Here is a 19,280-nt window from a genome sequence, read left to right on the forward strand (position 1 = left end):
GAATGACAATTAAAACGAAAGCTGACTCCTCTCCAGCAGCAGCTGATGACAGTAAACGATGGCACAAAGCATTGAGAGTAAAGAACTGTCAACCCAGCACTTAATCCCAGGTAAAGCCTCATCCAAGAATGAGAGCAAAACAAGGCATTCTATGGCATAATAAAGCTAATACTCTGCTATCCACAAATGCTCACGAAAGAACTATTTGAGAATAGACTTCAATAGAAAGTCCAGTGAAACCAGAAGGAAATGCATGAGACAGAGAAATGACAATTAGCAAAGAAAATTAAGAAATGTCATTAAACTCACTGAAAAATATTGTTAATTTAAAAAATTATAATCCAGTTACAATATGCAATTCAAAATTACCTGACATATAAAGACACAGTATAACATGATCCCTCACTGGCTTTCACACGCAAGGAACAACTCAGAGGTGTGCCAAATTTATAGCAAGGACTGTGTCACTGTGACTATTAGCATTCCGTTCTCTGTGCAGAGGGGCGGACTGGCACAGAGGAGGTGCTCAATGCACATTTTCGAATGAAGGGTTAGTTTGACTAAAAAATATTGCATAAATTAATGGTAGGACATTTTTAGAGTTCAGCATAGCTTATTGCTAAAAGCTAAATACAGACAGATAAATATATTCATCTAATAAAAACATCCTATTCAAGAAAAAGGGGAAGAAATAAATCTGACTTTATTTGTAAATAACAGCACTTTAACAAAAGATAAACACAAAATAATCAGTAAAGTTAATAAGTGAATTTAAATACAGTTGCATGATACAGAATTACTATATAAAAGTATCTATTGTATTTGTATATGCTGGCAGCAAACACTAAGAAAATAAAAATTTAAAAACAATTACATCTACGAAAGGACCAGAAAGCATAAAGTATTTAAGAACTGAACAAAAGACATGTAGAATTTCTCAGCTGAAAATTACTAAACAATGATGGGGAAATTAAAGAAGATGTAAATAAATAGAGAGATACATCACATTTATGGACTAGAAGACTCAATATTATTAAGGCTACAATTCTCTCCAAATTGATCTCTAGTCAATGCAATCCAAATTATACTCATGCTAGGAGGTTTCTATAAAACTGACAGGCTGATTCTAACATCTGAAATAAACAGGATCTAAAATATCCAAAAGAAAGTATAAGAAAGAATACAGATGTAGGACTTACATCATTTGACCTCAAGATTCACCTAGCATAAACCTGAGTAATCAGGACAGTGTGGTACTGGCACGAAGGATCAACAAACAAATCAACGCAATGGATTCAGAAAAAGACCCAAAAGAGTTCCACACTTATCCAATCATTTTTACAAGGGTGCCAAAACGGCCCAAAAGAGTAAGGAAGGTTTTTCTATCAACAGTGATAGAACTGATATCCATTTGCAAAAGTAAACATTAATCTCTACCTCACACGATATATAAAACTCAACTGAAAATGGATCACAGTCCTAAACACAAAGATTAAATGTATAAAGCTTCTAAAAGAAAACACATAAAAGTATCTTACTTACATGGGGATAAAGCAAATACCTATTAGGACACAGAAAGCAAGAACCATTAAATAACAAACTCATGAGTCAGACATCAACAAAATTAAACTCTGCCCCAAAGACATAAGACAATCTAATTTTTATAAATGAACAAAAGATCTGAATAGACACTTCACAAAATATCATAGAACACTGCAAATAAACAAGAAGCACACGAAACGCTGCACTGCAGTGACGAGTAGTCACTAAAAAGGGAAATTAAAGCCACACTGAGGTACCTCTATACACCCAGCAGAATGGTCACGATTTCAGGCTGACCACACCAGTACTGCCAAGAATCTGGTACAGTAAGAACTTTCGCACGCTGTTGGTGGGAACGTAAAATGGTACAACCCCTTTGGAACATGGCTGGCAGTCTCTCCTAAGTCTGAGTGTATGCTTACCCCAAAACCCTGCGGTTCCACTCAGAAAAGAAATGAAGGCAACATGTGCACCTAGAAACTTGCATAACCATGCTCCTGAGAACTTCCTTCACAAAAGAGAAAAAGCTGAAACAGCCCACGTGTCTATCAACAAGTGAACGGATTCACAAACTGTGGTATGTTCTACTCAGAAATAAAATGGAAAGTGAAGTACTGATACACACAACACGGATGACCTAAAAAATGTAATCCTGAATCAAAGAAATCTGCAAAAGAGTCTATGCTGTGTGATGCCTTTTGCAGACATACCTCATTTTACCCAGCTTCACAGATACAGCTTTAAAGCAACCAACTGAAGGTCTGTGGCAACCCTGCACTCACAAGGTCCATCAGCACCGATTTGCAAGCAGCAACTGCTCACTTTGCGTCTCTATCACGTTTTGGGAATTCTTGTAATATTTCAACCATTTCCTAGCATTTTTAGCAATTAAGTACTTTTAAATTAAGGGATATACTTTTTTTTTGACATAATGCTATTGCACAATGAACAGATGATAGTATAATGTTAACATAACTCATCTGTACTGGGAAACCAAAAAAACTCATGTGACTTGCTTTATTGTGATTATTTGCTTCACTGTGGTGGTATGAAACTGAACCTGCAATTTCTCCAAAGTATGCCTGTATATGAAGTTCTGGAACAGGCAAAATGAAAACAATGGCACTTCTGAGACCGTGAGGACAGGGCCTAACTGGGAAAGAGGAGGAGGAAACACTTCTACTCATCAAATGGTACACTGCAGACTTCACGGTACGTAACTTTTATAATTTTTAAAAGAGCAGTAAGCAAGTATCAAACTCTAGTTAACGCTATGCATGCCATAATCTTTAGGACTTAAGTCTGTTTACTTGGAAATACATTAATAAGATCGATGGCTGGGTGGACAGGAATGGGCAGATATGGGATAGAGCAATTACAGTCAGTTCTGCTATTATCATGATGTCTGAGTTCCTTAAAATCATTGCAGTTACAACATCATGCAATAAAAACCACAGAGCTTAAGGAGAAAATGGGTTTAAGAGCACAACATTCAAAAACTTCATCATATCTTTTTTTAAAAGGGTAAAAATCCAATTAAAAACAACCAAAATTCAATAACAATGGTTTTACACATGTGCAATTGTCAAGAAATACATAAATACTATAATAAATACGGCACCTTACACTGAGAAAGACCTAAAGGTTACTTGGGGAAGTTGGTGAAATAGAACTGCAGCTTGCGAGTTGCAAAGTGGTAGAAGGAGTGATTGGACAGGGGAGATTTGCAACACCAGATGTGCAGGGCTGTGGCTCACAATCAAGAGTGAACCAAGACAGCTGGCAGCTGTCTGAGGTGTTGCATGACATACAAAAACAAGCTCACACTCAACAGCAGTGAGGGAGTGAGAAGATTCGATGGACAAGAAGCTTATTGTGGTAGTATGTGCAGTAAGCCCCCTACATATGAATCTTCAAGCTGCGAACTCTAACAGATGCAAACGTGCGTTCACATGTCCAATCACGTAAGTTAGTCCACGCGTCTGGCGTATGTGGTCATGTGCGTGCATCTTCTACAAGTGGTCGGGCTTTTGCGCACAGTATCGTTATTTCAAGGGTGCTCAGAAGCAAGCGGAAAAGCAGCGGCGACGTAGCTGGTACTGCTGGGAAGAGCGACTGGTTATAATCTGTCAGAAAGCATCTGCATCACCTGTAAAGCAGTGAAGGGTTACTTGAAAATGGACTTAAGAGTGCTTGAAAACGTCTACTGCAACTCTACCAATAAAATTTTCTAAAGAACTATACATGCTATCTCAAGATAGAAGAGAAAATGCAATCATTTTAAAAAATGAACACTGAAGCGGGGAAAAGATTTTTAAAAAGCCAACAGGGAACAAATGCAATGGATAAAATAGTTAAAATCAAGGCTGATATCACGCCAGCTATAACAATAGTCATTTTCAATGTGAGAGGTCTAAACACAACAATCAAAAGAAACTGAAAGACTACTGAGAGAACAAGACCCACAGATGCTGTCTACAAGAAACCTATTTTACATTATAAAGACGCAGACAGGTGAACATGAAGGGATGGAGAGAGGTACACTATGCTAATACTATGCTAATACTAATCAAAAGAAGCTGGACCAGTTATATTAGTTTCAAACAAAGCAGATTTCAGAACAATTCTTAATGTTGATGCACCTAGTAACAAAATGTCAAAAGATGTGAGGCAAAAACTGATAGAATTACACAGAAAAGTAGTCAAATCCACTATTATAACTGGAGACATCTGTAACTGGCAGACAGAGCAGGAGGAAAACCAGTAAGGATATAGAGAACACCATCCATCAACTGGATTTCACTGACATTCACATCTAAAAACATCAGAATATACATTCTTTTCAAGTTCACAAAAACAGTCACCAGGAAAGATCAGATTCATATTTTTAAAAACTGAAATAATACAAGGGACACTCTGAAACCAATAATGAAGTTGAACAAGAACTCAAAAGCTGAAAAATCTCAAATTATTTAGTGATTAAGCATCACACTGCTAAATAACAAAAAGGTCACAAAGATTTCTCAAAAGAAATTTTAAAATATCTTAGACTAAATAAAAATGAAAATATAACATCAAAATTTGTGGGATGCAGCTTAAAAAAGGTACTTAGAGGAAAATTTATAGTACTGAACATTATAATAATCTAAAATCAATAATTTATGCTTCTATCTTAGGGAATCAGTAATTAAGAAAAATATAAGTCTAGGAAGAGAATAAATAATAAAAATCAGAGCAGAAATCAATGAAATTGAAAACAGGAAACCTGAGAAAATAAAAAAAATCAAACGCTGGTTCTTCACACTGTTAGTCATCAGGGAAAAGCAATCGAAACCAGAGTGAGCTATCACATCACACCTGTCAGAACAGCCCTCATCAGAAAGACCCCAAATAAATAATGGCAAAGATGTGGAGCAAAGGGAACCTTTGTACACTGTTCATGGGAATGTAAATTGGTGCAGTCAATTAAAAAATAGTTCTAAAAACAGACTACCATATGATAAAGCAATTCCACTCCTGAAGACAATGAAAACACTAATTTTAAAAGATACATGCACCCTAATGTTCACATCAGCATTATTTCCAACAGCCAAGATATGGGAGCAACTTAAGTGTCACATAAATAGATAAAGAAGATGTGATGTCACACACACACAGAGTGCTATGCAGCCAAGAATTCTGCCACTTGCAACGACATGGAGGACCTGGAGAGTATTAAGCTCAGCGAAATAAGTCAGACAAAGAAAAACAGATACTATATGTTATCACTTATATATGGAATCTAAAATATAAAAGGGATAAATATAACAAAACATAAACAGACTCACAGATACAGAAAACAAGATAAAGGACAGAGGATGAAGAGGTATAAACTACTATGTATGCACTAAATAAGCTACATGGGCATACTGTATAGCATAGGGAATATAGCCAGTATTTCATAATAACTTTAACTGGAGTAAAACCTAGAAAAAATACTCACTATGCTGTACACCTGAAACTAATATAATACTGTAAAGCAACTATACTTCAATCAATAAAGAGGAGGACTGGAAAGAGTCCCACCCCGCTCCCCCAGCAAAGAAATCTAGAGGCTGGCTATCCGAAAAACTCAATAAAAAGATTCTAGGAAAGCGGGAAGGGAAGGTCCAAAAGAGGTTAGTAATTAATTCCATCACTGCTCACAACAGAGAATATCTTTAAAGAGGAGACTACAGGTATTACTATAAACTAATTTTCTAAGCGTAAAAATACACTGATGCCCCACCTTTAAAAAAAAAAAACAAAAACAAAAAGAAAAGGCAAACAGACCACATCATAATAAAAAAAAACAAAATTCAAACGTGACGAAAATGTTCAAAGCTTCCTTTCTCTCCCATTTCCACATAACCACTTCCCCATATCTACAGGCAATTAGTGTCACCAGTGATTGTGAGATCCGTTCATAGTCTTCTCTGGCATATTCGCTTGTAAGTTCAAAAGGAAATAGTAGAAAAAAAACAAGAATCAGTGAAAATGGTTACCTATGGGGGAAGACCAGGGTAAAGGGGGGCCTTCTGTGAAGGGCCTTCTTGTACAGTTTTAATTTGTGAACAATGTAAATGTTCAGAAGTGTTATTTAAACAAAAATCAAAAAGAAAAAAGCAATCCCTATAAACGAAGGTAAATTTTAACAAGTGAAACTAATAAAATGTCAATTGGTGTGAAACTGTAAAAAAAAAAACCATGTGGTATTCAACATTCTTTTAGTAATAGTATTGGTATGTTCATTCAGAAATGTATAGTTATGTTCTAGGACAAAGCAAATAAAATCATGTCAATAGGATTACAAACAAGATTTTCAGACTAAGAAAAGAGATTCAAGTGTAAAACTGGAGAATTAAAACTGGTTTGGAAACTCTGACCTTGAAATGCATTTAGAAAAAAAAATAAAAAAAGTATTCCTGGATGGACAGATCTGGGATAAAGCAAATAGAGCAAAACCCTAACTCTAAACTTAAGGTGGTATGTGGGTGTTCACTGCATTAACTTTTCTTGGCACGAGGAAGGCTGCTGAGGTCCCGCACCACCTAAATCACAGAGCGGGCAGCCCTAGGATGAGGGGCAACTCCACGCCAGCCTGTGCTTCTTTCCCAGTTACTACTCTGTCATCACTTTAAACAACTCAACCAGCCCTCCTGAATGACCGCTCTAAGTGCCAAATCACCCAGAAAAAATCAGAAGGTCCAGGACTAACAGATCACATCTCTCTATTCTGGAACATTTACTTTTATGTAAGTGCTTTCAGCAGTAGGCAAATAGCAAGCATGCAATATATCTGAAATAAACATAAACGGACTGGTTACAAACTGTTTTCTGATTCTGTATAACTGAAATATGACTAAGTAACAATATATTCATTACGATGGTGATTGCAGCCATGAAATTAAATGACGCTTACTCCTTGAAAGAAAAGTTATGACCAACCTAGATAGCATATTCAAAAGCAGAGACATTACTTTGCCAACAAAGGTCCGTCTAGTCAAGGCTATGGTTTTTCCAGTGGTCATGTGTGGATGTGAGAGTTGGACTGTGAAGAAAGCCGAGCACTGAAGAATTGATCCTTTTGAACTGTGGTGCTGGAGAAGACTCTTGAGAGTCCCTTGGACTGCAGGGATATCCAACCAGTCCATTCTAAAGGAGATCAGCCCTTTGGAAGGACTGATGATAAAGCTGAAACTCCAGTACTTTGGCCACCTCATGGGAAGAGCTGACTCACTGGAAAAGACTCTGATGCTGGGAGGGATTGTGGGCAGGAGGAGAAGGGGACAACAGAGGATGAGATGGCTGGATGGCATCACTGACTCAACGGACGTGAGTCTGAGTGAACTCCAGGAGATGGTGATGGACAGGGAGGCCTGGCATGCTGTGATTCATGGGGTCGCAAAGAGTCGGACACGACTGAGCGACTGAACTGAACTGATTCATTACGACAAAGCTATACAAGCTTAACAGGCTTCCCTGGTGGCTCTGTGCTCAAGAATCCGCCTGTTAATGCAGGCGACTTGGGTTTGGTCGCCTGGGTAGGGAAGATTCCCTGCACAAGGAAATGGCAACCCAGTATTCTTGCCTGGAGAGCTAGAGTTATGGAGCCACAGAGTCAGACACGATTCAGGGACCAAACATGAACAACAAATACAACCTTAATGCTGTATTGAAAGACTGTGGGTGTCTTCAAGACATTATTAAAATGGGATTGTCTCTCAATTTTTAATTAAACTCATATTAAGTATAGGTAGTGATACACATGATTCGCATATATCTTAAACCAAATTTTCATTCTTAGACTAATGTTAAAATCTGTTTAAATAGAAGGAAAAAAGGCAGAATATACCCCAAAATATCAACTGTAGTTTAGTATGAGTGGTAGGACTGCAAACGCTATTTAAAATAGTTATGCTTTTTTCTACTTCACAGGATTTGTCTGATTTTCTCTTTTGCATAAGAATACACTACCAGGGGACTTCCTTGGTGGTCCACTGGTTAAGACTCCAATAGGCTTCCAATGCAAGGGGAAGAAGTTTGATTCCTGATCAGGGAATTAAGATCCCACATGCTGCATGCAATGAGATATATATATATACACACACACACACATATATATATGTATATATATATATATATATATACACACACACACACACACATATATATTCCTTGGAAGAATACATTACCTTACAACTGGAGAAAATGTTCTTTAAAAAAATCCACATGCATTTGCTGGGCATAAAATAAGTGATGGAGCAGACGTAGAGGTGACTTGGGATTTCAACAACACTGAAGACAGATAACCAACTCAAGAATAATTGAAGAAACGTGGTGGTTATTTATCTCTAGGGCACCTTTCCCACATTCACTAGGCAGTTGTTAAATAACACATTCCTCCTCACCATCAAAAATGCAGCTCCCAAGCATCTTTGGTGGTTTCAAAACGTAGGGAAAGAAGTATCTAAAACCCAAGCTTCCCCTTGTCCATTTTGTAAACACCAACACCTATACTTGGCGCGTGCCACAGGGCTGGGGTTTGCCGAGGAAAAGCTGTTCTTCTCGCCACCTGCACCCAGGCCCCTGTTCTGTGCCCGACATTGTTCTGTGCACTGAGGACACATTAGTGAAAAAAACTGTCCCCAAAGCCCTCCTCCTCCTCCTCACGTAGGCTCTCTGTCACTGGCGCACCCTGCCTGGCAGCTCTAGGAACGCCACCGCAGAAATGCCACCACACCTCCTCTCAAACCTCACGAGAAGCAGCAATCCTCAAATGTCTCCATTCTGCCTATTTTTTTGCTGGCTCTTTACTGATTTCATTTCTCCTTCACCCAGCCTGAACTAAAATTGTCTGTTTGAAAGTTCCTTCACCAGTAAACCTCAACTACTACAACTGTTCTTCTTACTTCCTAAACTGTAATTTTCCATTCTGCATCAATCATGCAATTCAACTTTCCTCCCCAGCCAGCTGAGTACATAGTGAAAAATAATGTTACATATGTAAATTGCTGTCACAACAAATTCATGGTTTTAGATCTCACAGTTCAACATTTTTACTTCTCTGATCAAGGTATATTTACTAAGTAACTATGAGTGGGACAACAGAGATTAAGTTGTAAAGAAGACAAAAGTCTGTGCTCTAGTGGAGCTCACACTCTAACAAGGAAGACAGATCTTACATAAATAATTATGAATATGATGAAATGCTATGACGGGGAGTAGAAGTGCTATGAAAGCAGATAAAAGGAGTCTAACCTAGTTTGGAGGTGCAAAGGCTGTCAAGACAGGCTCCCCAAAGCAGAGATGTTTCTCTTCTAATCAACTGCATATTCCAGCCCACATTCCTAACATATTTAACCCCTCGACCCCACTCTGTCAGTAAAGGAGCTTGTTTCCTCAACTTGCCTTGGATTCCCCAGTGACTCCCTCTCCTTAATTTACATATATGACCAAGCTTCTCCTACCCAAGCAGAAGTTGAACTCATTTTTCTAGAGAGTAATTTGGCCATTGCATCATGTATCTAAAAGTGTACATACTCCTTCTTTTGATACATTAATTCTACTTCAAGAAATCTTTCCTAAGAAAGATTTAAAAAAAAATCATTGAACACGAATACGCAAATGCAAAACATTTTTTAGAATATCGAAAAATTAGAGAAACAACTTAAATAACAAGAGGAGAACAGCTATGGATGGGCCTTAATACACATACAATAGATGATACTGCAGGAAAAAAATAAAGTGAAAAGAAGAAAGATGACCAAAGCTTTTAATCTTAAAGCAAAAGGCTTACACCTGTAAGCAGGTTAAAAAATACATAGTAAGTAAATCAATAATAAAAATAGGCTATAAAACTGTTTAAGGAAGAGTAGAGCTGTGTAATAAAAGTGTATATATAAACACTGGAAGGAAACAAGTCGAATCATTAATAGAATTTATACAAGATGTAATTTTCTTCCTATTTTTCTGAAGGGACAGAAAATGACTATTTCCCATAACAGCCACACAGCGAGGCAGCTCCATTAACTCCGTCCCATACTCTTAACTCTCTAACACAACGCACTCCCTCTCACCCCAACTTTAAGGAATTTGCTAGAACAAGGATTAACCACCTCCCCAGTGACCAACCAGCAGACACTTCAGTTCTCCTTTAAACTGACCTCCCTGGCTTCTAACACCCAGGACTCTTCACAACCTTCCTTCTGACTCTGACCATCCCTGCTCAGAATTCTTAGCTATTAACACTCTTCTACATTTCCTATAAATGAGGTGTTTCAGATGTCCATCCTCTGGCCTCCTCTTTTTTACCCCACATACTTGGACGATCATATCAATCCTCATGGCTTCAACAACTTACATTCTGAGGACTCTAAAATCCACTGACAGCTTTTCTCTCTCCTAAATCCCATTTATTTTTAGTCAAAGCCCTACTATTAATTCATCATCTGGATGTCTCACACTGTTCCCATTATCTGCAATTTCAAAGCTCCACTTCCCTCCAGTATTCTTTATCATGTTCAGTCACAGCACCATCTATCTGACTGACTGTCCCAGTCACCACACTTCATTCTTTGCTTTTGAACAGCTACCCTTACTATCCCCACTTCCTAATCAAGCCTCTTCGTTTTCTTTAAAGTCCTAAAGAGCTAACAAATCCATCTATTTTTGTCACTAACTCCACTACACAGATTAAGCCAATTCAAAATCATAATGGCCCAACTGGTCCTCTTGTGTCTCACAGACCTCTCTTTTCTGTAACAGAGTAACCGTCCCAACATGCAAATCCAATCGTTATCATTCCCCATTAAAACTAGCACCTAATAGGTAGAGATTATCCATTAGAGGTCCCTTCATGATAAACCCTAGACACATTCCTGCCACAAACCTTTGCGTTTCTCTTTCTCCATCGGCAACAGCAGCATCAAGGATTCGCAGCAGGCACTGCAATAGCTGCTTTACCCGAACTATTTCCAACCCTATGAGGTTGGCACTGTTTCCATTTTACAGAAAAGGGAAAAAAAAAGTTTGTCAAAAAGTATAAGGACACAGAACTAGTAAGTAGCAGAAAAGTGAAAGTGATGTAGTCGCTCAGTCAAATCCAACTCTCTGTACCCCATTAACTATGGGGTCCCAGTCCCAGCAGGCTCCTCTGTCCATGGGATTCTCCAGGCCAGAATACTGGAGTGGGTTGCCATGCCCTCCTCCACGGGATCTTTCCTACCCAGGGATCGAACCCAGGCCTCCCACACTGCGGGCATTCTTTACTGTCTGAGCCACCAGGGAAGCTCCGATTAGTGGCAGAGCCAATATCCAAATCTCCATCTTTCTAATCCCAAAGTACTTAACTGTATTTTAGCAAAAGTAACTAAATCAGCTTCTAAAGCAGCTATTTGTCTTTGAAAACTCTGCTCAGGGACGAACTCTGGAGGGATTCCTAGGAAACCGGTCTAAGGAGGGTGAGCAGGTGGCTGAAGGACAGGGAAGTGAGAGAGACTTGTGTTCGGCTTTCTTCCTCTTCCACAACTACATGCACTTTCTAGAGGCTTCCCTGATTGCCACCCCATCTTCCAACAGAGCTGGTCACTTTCTCCACCACACTTCTCTACTTTGTCCATACAGCTATTATTATACATGTTATAATGTGTTGCCATGCTCACTTCTCATCTTACCGACACACATCTGGAAGGCAGGGACCCAGTCTCAGCCAACACATCCTTGTAAACCCTGGGTTCCTAGCATAGCAGCTGGTACGTAAGAGGCGCCCAACAAGGGGAACTACCTCTTCTTCCTCTCTTCTTTTTAACCTCTATCACAATTCAATCCTAGGCAACACCCTCAGAGCCTCACTCCCGTCTCTGGCTCTCTTCCACACTGTATCCCCTCCCCACCCGGTACTGTTTTTCTAAACAGATAAAATATCACTGCCTGATTCAAGAAGACTGAAGGCCCTCTTCTGCCTACAGAGTATCCGCCCACAGAACTATCATCAAGGCTCTCCAAGATCCGATTCCAACTCCGCTCATACTTCTGTAAACTCTTCACTATAAGCCCTCAAGTCGCCACCAGTACTGGGTCAGGTACCTCAGCCAAAGACACCAGACGGTTCCATTCCTCCCACTTGGCACAGTCTGGAATATTCTTCCCCAACAAGGTGTCTCAAATTCTAACTCATTTTCTAAGGCCTATCAAATACTATTTCCCTTATAAATCTGTTTCCTGGAGCTAGAATCATCATCTCCTCAGTTTTCCCATATAGTCGCTCATTCTTTACACACTTAGTATGTCTTCACCTAGAGTTATTCGCACATACCTCTCCCTGCCCTGCACCACTGTCCCCTCCATATACTGAACTCTGTATTCCTTGAGGACACGAATCCACATTTGGCTCACTCAATGCATTTACTGGGCTGCTGCTGCCTGGTTCTCTACTAGAATCTAGGAAGAATGCAGAAACAAATAAGTTCTTATTTAAACTCACTCAGTTGCTGAGAGTGCCTGGTACACCATATATCACTCTTGTTCAGTTCATTAAATTCACTATGTTAATAAATATATTGCTCATTTGATTTCCGTCTGTGTTTCCCTTCACTGCTATCACCAACAGAAACTAGAAGGAAAGACTTTTTAAGGCTAGGTGGGGGAAAAGACCTTTGATTTCTTTTCTATTACCCCAGGAAATTATCCAGAAAAGTCAGGAAGCATAGAAGGAATGTTCTGAAGACTACATTTTATTATCAGCAGAATCTAGGAACAGAACAGAGACTGGATTACTTGCTGATTTCTCCTGAATCACACTGGCAGAATGGCATCAATATTTTGTTTGAAGAGCTAAAAATATCACACTCATAATAAATTATTCTAAAAATTTCCAAATAAAAATTTTATTATCTCTCACATTTATAATTAAATCTCCACTGCCTCTATTAGTATGCATAATTTAAAACCTGAATGAAATTCCTGAACTGAAAGTACATTCATGAGACAAAGTCTATTAGAAATTCATCCTATCAATAAGAATTAACAAGAACATAAAGTAAATATATACCCTTTAAATATGTCTCCTAAAAAATGATTTTATGCAGATAATGTGACTTAATTTTCTGGTTGCAAAGTGTGTTAGAAATTCATTTTAAATTAAAAAATCTAGACTGGTGATTCTGCCCTAATAAAGTAAGCTTATTTTGCTGAACATACAAAAAAATTACATTTAAATGAAAATAAACATTTAAATGAAATTGAAAATAAATGAAACTCCAAGGCAAGAAGCAAAACATATTGTTTTATTCAACAAGAGGAGCTTCCTTCAAGCCTCACTTCTTATGGAATGAAGAAATACAAGTAATAATCATCACAGTCATATTCCTAATTTTCCAAGGCAACCTAGAAATCATGCATTTTACAAATAAACTGAAGAGCAATTCATACCCAACTCCTGCCACTTTATGAAAAAGCCTCCTACAATGACAATTTCTCTTAAGAAAACTGCCGTCTTGGATCCAAATACTTATTTACCTTGGATAAACACATTGCTTAAAAAAAATTCAATTTTAAATTAAATATAATAAACTCTCAGATGAACATATATCACCGCAAATCAAAGAAAACTGACAGCAGCTCTTTCTGGTTAAATCTTCACAACAATGTTAGGATTTTAGGAAGGAATTCTTGTATCTCTTGATAACAGTTCAATGTATCTCCAGAAAGACCTTCAGTTCAGTTCAGTCGCTTAGTCGTGTCCGACTCTTTGCCACACTATGAATCGCACCACGCTAGGCCTCCCTGTCCATCACCATCTCCCGGAGTTCACTCAGACTCACATCCATCGAGTCGGTGATGCCATCCAGCCATCTCATCCTCTGTCCTCCCCTTCTCCTCCTGCCCCTAATCCCTCCCAGCATCAGAGTCTTTTCCAATGAGTCAACTCTTCCCATGAGGTGGCCAAAGTACTGGAGTTTCAGCTTTATCATCAGTCCTTCCAAAGGGCTGATCTCCTTTAGAATGGACTGGCTGGATATCCCTGAAGTCCAAGGGACTCTCAAGAGTCTTCTCCAACACCACAGTTCAAAAGGATCAATTCTTCAGTGCTCGGCTTTCTTCACAGTCCAACTCTCACATCCATACATGACCACTGGAAAAACCATAGCCTTGACTAGACGGACATTTGTTGGCAAAGTAATGTCTCTGCTTTTGAATATGCTATCTAGGTTGGTCATAACTTTTCTTTCAAGGAGTAAGCGTCATTTAATTTCATGGCTGTAGTCACCATCTGCAGTGATTTTGGAGCCCCCAAAAATAAAGTCTGACACTGTTTCCACTGTTTCCCCATCTATTTCCCATGAAGTGATGGGACCAGATGCCATGATCTTCGTTTTCTGAATGTTGAGCTTTAAGCCAACTTTTTCACTCTCTTCTTTCACTCTCAAAAGGCTTTTTAGTTCCTCTTCACTTTCTGCCATAAGGGTGGTGTCACCTGCATAGCTGAGGTTACTGATATTTCTCCTGGCAATCTTGATTCCAGCTTGTGCTTCTTCCAGCCCAGCGTTTCTCATGATGTACTCTGCATAGAAGTTAAATAAGCAGGGTGACAATATACAGCCTTGACGCACTCCTTTTCCTATCTGGAACCAGTCTGTTGTCCCATGTCCAGTTCTAACTGTTGCTTCCTGACCTGCATACAGGTTTCTCAAGAGGCAGGTCAGGTGGTCTGCGATTCCCATCTCTTTCAGAATTTTCCACAGTTTAATGTGATCCACACAGTCAAAGGCTTTGGCATAGTTAATAAAGCAGAAATAGATGTTTTTCTGGAACTCTCTTGCTTTTTCCATGATCCAGCGGATGTTGGTAATTTGATCTCTGGCTCCTCTGCCTTTTCTAAAACCAGCTTGAACATCTGGAAGATCATGGTTCACATATTGCTGAAGCCTGGCTTGGAGAATTTTGAGCATTACTTTACTAGCATGTGAGATGAGTGCAATTGTGCGGTAGTTTGAGTATTCTTTGGCATTGCCTTTCTTTGTGATTGGAATGAAAACTGACCTTTTCCAGCCCTGTGGCCACTGCTGAGTTTTCCAAATTTGCTGGCATATTGAATGCAGCACTTTCACAGCATCATCTTTCAGGATTTGAAAGAGCTCAACTGGAATTCCATCAACTCCACTAGCTTTGTTCATAGTGATGCTTTCTAAGGCCCACTTGACCTTACTTGGCCAAAATAAGCTACATGACTTGCTTTTGTTCCAAAAATGAACTGTTTGTTCTTCGCTTCCAAAAGCATTGGGTTGGACCTAAAACTGCACTAAGAAAGATCACCAGAAATAAACAAAATCAGACCAAAAAACAGGCGGTAGGTACTGTTTCCCGTCTATCCATTTGTTCATTCATATGAGGGCCAGCTAAAAATAAAGCCCTGGAATACAGAAATATAAGAGTCCCTTATCCTTGGATCAATAAGTGACAATTACAGCAGTATAGGTACTATAATTTGTCTGCCCTCAAAGGAAAGGAAGCATGATAAAGGCACGATCTTATTTCGGGAAGGAGAAAGTGCCACCAAAAAAAAAGTACCTGTCAACCAGACTGGAAGAGTATTAAGTTAGCTAATAAGCTTGGCAAATGGGGAAAGGGACAAGAGAAATTCATTTTTTAATTTCTTGCCAGGTTGACGGTTAACCGCTCTATCCAAAACTTGATTCCCTTTCTGTTCTCACCCCTCTTCCCCTCCAGAATGAGACGTATCAGAAAAAGGGAGACTGAAACCCAGGAGGTCCCTGTGAGGCCTTCCCGGGCACGAAAGCCCTTCCATGTTTCCTGAGTTCCGAAGAGCAGATTCAAGCAGTTACTAACTAGGGACGTGAGGGAATGCAGAAACAAATGAAAAGCGGTCATTCAGAAAAAGTAATGACAGCTTGCTAGTTCAGTGACAAAACAGAGCCCCAGTCTCCCTCAAGGGATGCACGTAACAATCTGACGAGTATCTCTGAGGTGTTCTGAGGCAACTGAGACCCCCCACCCCTCCCAGGAGGTGGATGGTGACTATGTGCTGACCCGGGACAGGCTGGAACCAGAAGGCTGATGATTAAGATTCCCAAAGCATCACCCTGTTATCTCACCACACCTGAGGAAAGCCCACAGGCTGAGCATACACCCTGCAGCCCTCGCCTCTAATGCTGCCTTTAGAAAACCTCCCCGGAAGCCACTGGGGAGTTTGGGTCTTGGGGCGTAAGCCGCCCATCCTCCTGGCTTTGTGCTCAAACTAAACACTGCTCTTCACCACAACCCGGTGTCAGAAGACTGGCACCGCTGGGTGCTGGGCAAGTGGACCCCAGTTTGGTTAGGTAACATTTTCTAACCTCCAGTGTGTCCCATCCCTCTCCTGTCGGGTCACTTTATATTGGCTTGGCTCTGTTCAACAGCCTCCTCTCTGTCTTCTGGGGCTTGCCCCTCCAAGCCCACACTGGCAGGCAAGTGGGAATGGAGAGTAACTGGGTGCCTCACTCTGAGGCCCTCCAGCTCAGGAAAGAGAGGAGAAATAAGGACCTTAAATTTAATCAGGGTGAAGGCTAAAATGAGACTTGCCCTAAGAAGCACTCCATTCAACTGTGCTCGCCAGTTCAGTGTCCTTTAGTGTATCTGTTACATCCTTTCTTAACCATGTCCATAGTTGTTGACAAGAAATTAATTTAAAATTAAGTGAAAGAATTATTAAGTTTGTTTAAAAAAAAAACAGGACAGATGAGAATTAATGATTCTTCAGCATCATTGGTCATTAGGGAAATGTCAGTTAAAATCACAAGAAACCACTAGGTATCTATTAGAATGGTAGCAAATTAAAGACAGACAAACAAAACGACCCTGACAATACCAAGGGCTTCTGCGGAGGCATGGCCCCCGGGACCCCACACGCTGCTGGTGGGAATGGAAGCCAGCACAGCCACACTGCAAAACAGCTCGGCAGTTTGTTATACAGTTAAAAAGACACTTAACGAACGAACGACCCAGCCATCCCATTCCTGTGTATTTACCCAAGTTAAGTGAAAACTCACGTTTATGCAAAAACCTATACATAAATGTTTCTAGCGCCTATATTCCTAGTTGCCAAAAAAACTGGAAATAATCTGATGTCCTTCAACTGAAGAGTGAGTAAGGACACTGGTTGGTTCCTCCATACAACCAGCGGTAACAAGAACTGATCTACCAATACATACAACAGTAGGGATGAATTTCACAAGCATTATACTAAGTGAAAGATGCCGGGCTTAAAAGGCTACTATACTCTTTACACTACATGACTCCATGTATATACCATCCTAGAAACAGCAAACTATAAAGGAAGAAAACAAATCAGTGCTTGCCAGGGGCTGGAGATAGGCAAAGGTTGCCTGAAAAGGGATATGGAGGAATCTGGGTGTTGGTGGGTGATGGAAATGTTTTATATATTGATTGTGGTGATGGTTACAAGACTGTACACATCTGTCAAAACTCACAGACCTGCACGCTAAAACAGTTTAAGATTTACTACATATAAAATATACCTAGTTTTAAAAAATGAAAGAAATTCTGGCCACAAAAAGATGAGACTAAAAACATCAGCAAGGCATTAGTCATACATCGTGAAGGATCCTGCTAAGAAGTTTTAGATTTTATTCTCCAAGTAACCAGTGTATTAAATAATCTAAAGAGAAGGACGGACACTTCAGTTCTGTATCAGGTGGAAGATGGACAACAGTTATAGACTGGAGTGAGAGCAAAACAGGGAGCACCTGGGAGGTCTCAGTCACTAAGGGCACAAACGACCGACACCTGATGGGCAGAAACTGTAGACGTGGACAGAGAAAGTTAAAGGCAGGAAATCTGCAAGTTTCTAGCTATAGTGAAACCATGAGCCAGGCTACGGTTGAGAAAAAGATTTTAAATAAGCTAAATTTAAATGCCTATGGGACATTCAAATACAAACACCTGGTCCAGAGCTCAAGGGAATATCCTGAGATGCAGTTTCAGATTTGAGACTCGTCAGGGTACCGGCAGCCATGAAAATGTAAGGTCAAGCTCATGCGGAGTATGTAGAATTAAAGGTAAAGAGAATTCTGGGAATTATCCTGAGCAACGCCAGCCTTATGGAGCTAATGATGTAATCTGAAGTATAAAGGAACTGGGTGAGTGTGCAGCAGAGCTAGAAATGGTTCCAGTTACGCGCCACTTCACTCTGGGGTCTCTCAACCACGTAACTCTTGGCTTCTCTGATTTTATCTTTGGCCTGATCACCCTGGGAAAACTGAAGCAGTGAAAAAGTTACTGTGGAATCCAAGGCTTCACTTTGTACTTTCCATACTGCTGACGTAGATAGTGTTCAGCAAATAAAGTAAGAAAAATAATCTACTGAACACACTTATTTAGTCAATTAAACCCATAAGAAGCACTAAAAGGGGTGAAATGACTCACTTCAAATACAGGTAGTTACACATTTTAGTAACCTCACCTTGGGAACTGGACAAACAACTCTAGAGATGCTTTAAAGGATCTCTGATACCACAATGAATTTATCAGGAAATACCACAGGACCAATCCAATGAGTCTATATAATCAGCTCTCATTCAGAGAGAGGTATGCACCGAAATTCCCTGTGGAGTGTCCTCAAAATGTCCATCATGTCCAAAGTCTACACCTGAAAATACTGATTAAGGAACTCGGGGGGTAAGACCCAAACTACTATATTTTTATTAGTCCCCTAAGTGACTCTGACGTGTATACACACAAAGAGTGGTGTGTATACTGTGTGTATACATCACAGGTGTGTACTCTGCTGTGTACACACCACACATCACTGATCCCAAATTGAAAAGCAATGATACAAAAGTTAGTTCCAGCAGCCACACGAAGTTGTCAATTGGAAGGCAATGGCACCCCACTCCAGTACTCTTGCCTGGAAAATCCCATGGATGGAGGAGCCTGGTAGGCTGCAGTCCATGGGGTTGCTAAGAGTCGGACACGACTGAGTGACTTCACTTTCAATTTTCACTTTCATGCGTTGGAGAAGGAAATGGCAACCCACTCCAGTGTTCTTGCCTGGAGAATCCCAGGGACGGGGGAGCCTGGTGGGCTGCCGTCTATGGGGTCGCAGAGTCAGACACGACTGAAGCGACTTAGTAGTAGTAGTAGTAAACTATATCCTAATCCTTGCAAACAGCTGAGAGTGTACTAACATACATTCCCTGACC

General features: G+C 39.9%; 1 protein-coding gene across 1 annotated transcript in view; it reads right to left on the reverse strand.

Annotated features, from left to right (window-relative positions):
- Positions 1 to 19,280, reverse strand: part of RANBP9 (RAN binding protein 9) — a 71,456-nt gene that overhangs the window by 37,549 nt on the left and 14,627 nt on the right. The gene's annotated exons all lie outside the window — the stretch shown is intronic.

This window comes from Capra hircus, chromosome 23, assembly GCF_001704415.2.
Source record: "Capra hircus breed San Clemente chromosome 23, ASM170441v1, whole genome shotgun sequence".
Lineage (NCBI taxonomy): Eukaryota > Metazoa > Chordata > Mammalia > Artiodactyla > Bovidae > Capra > Capra hircus.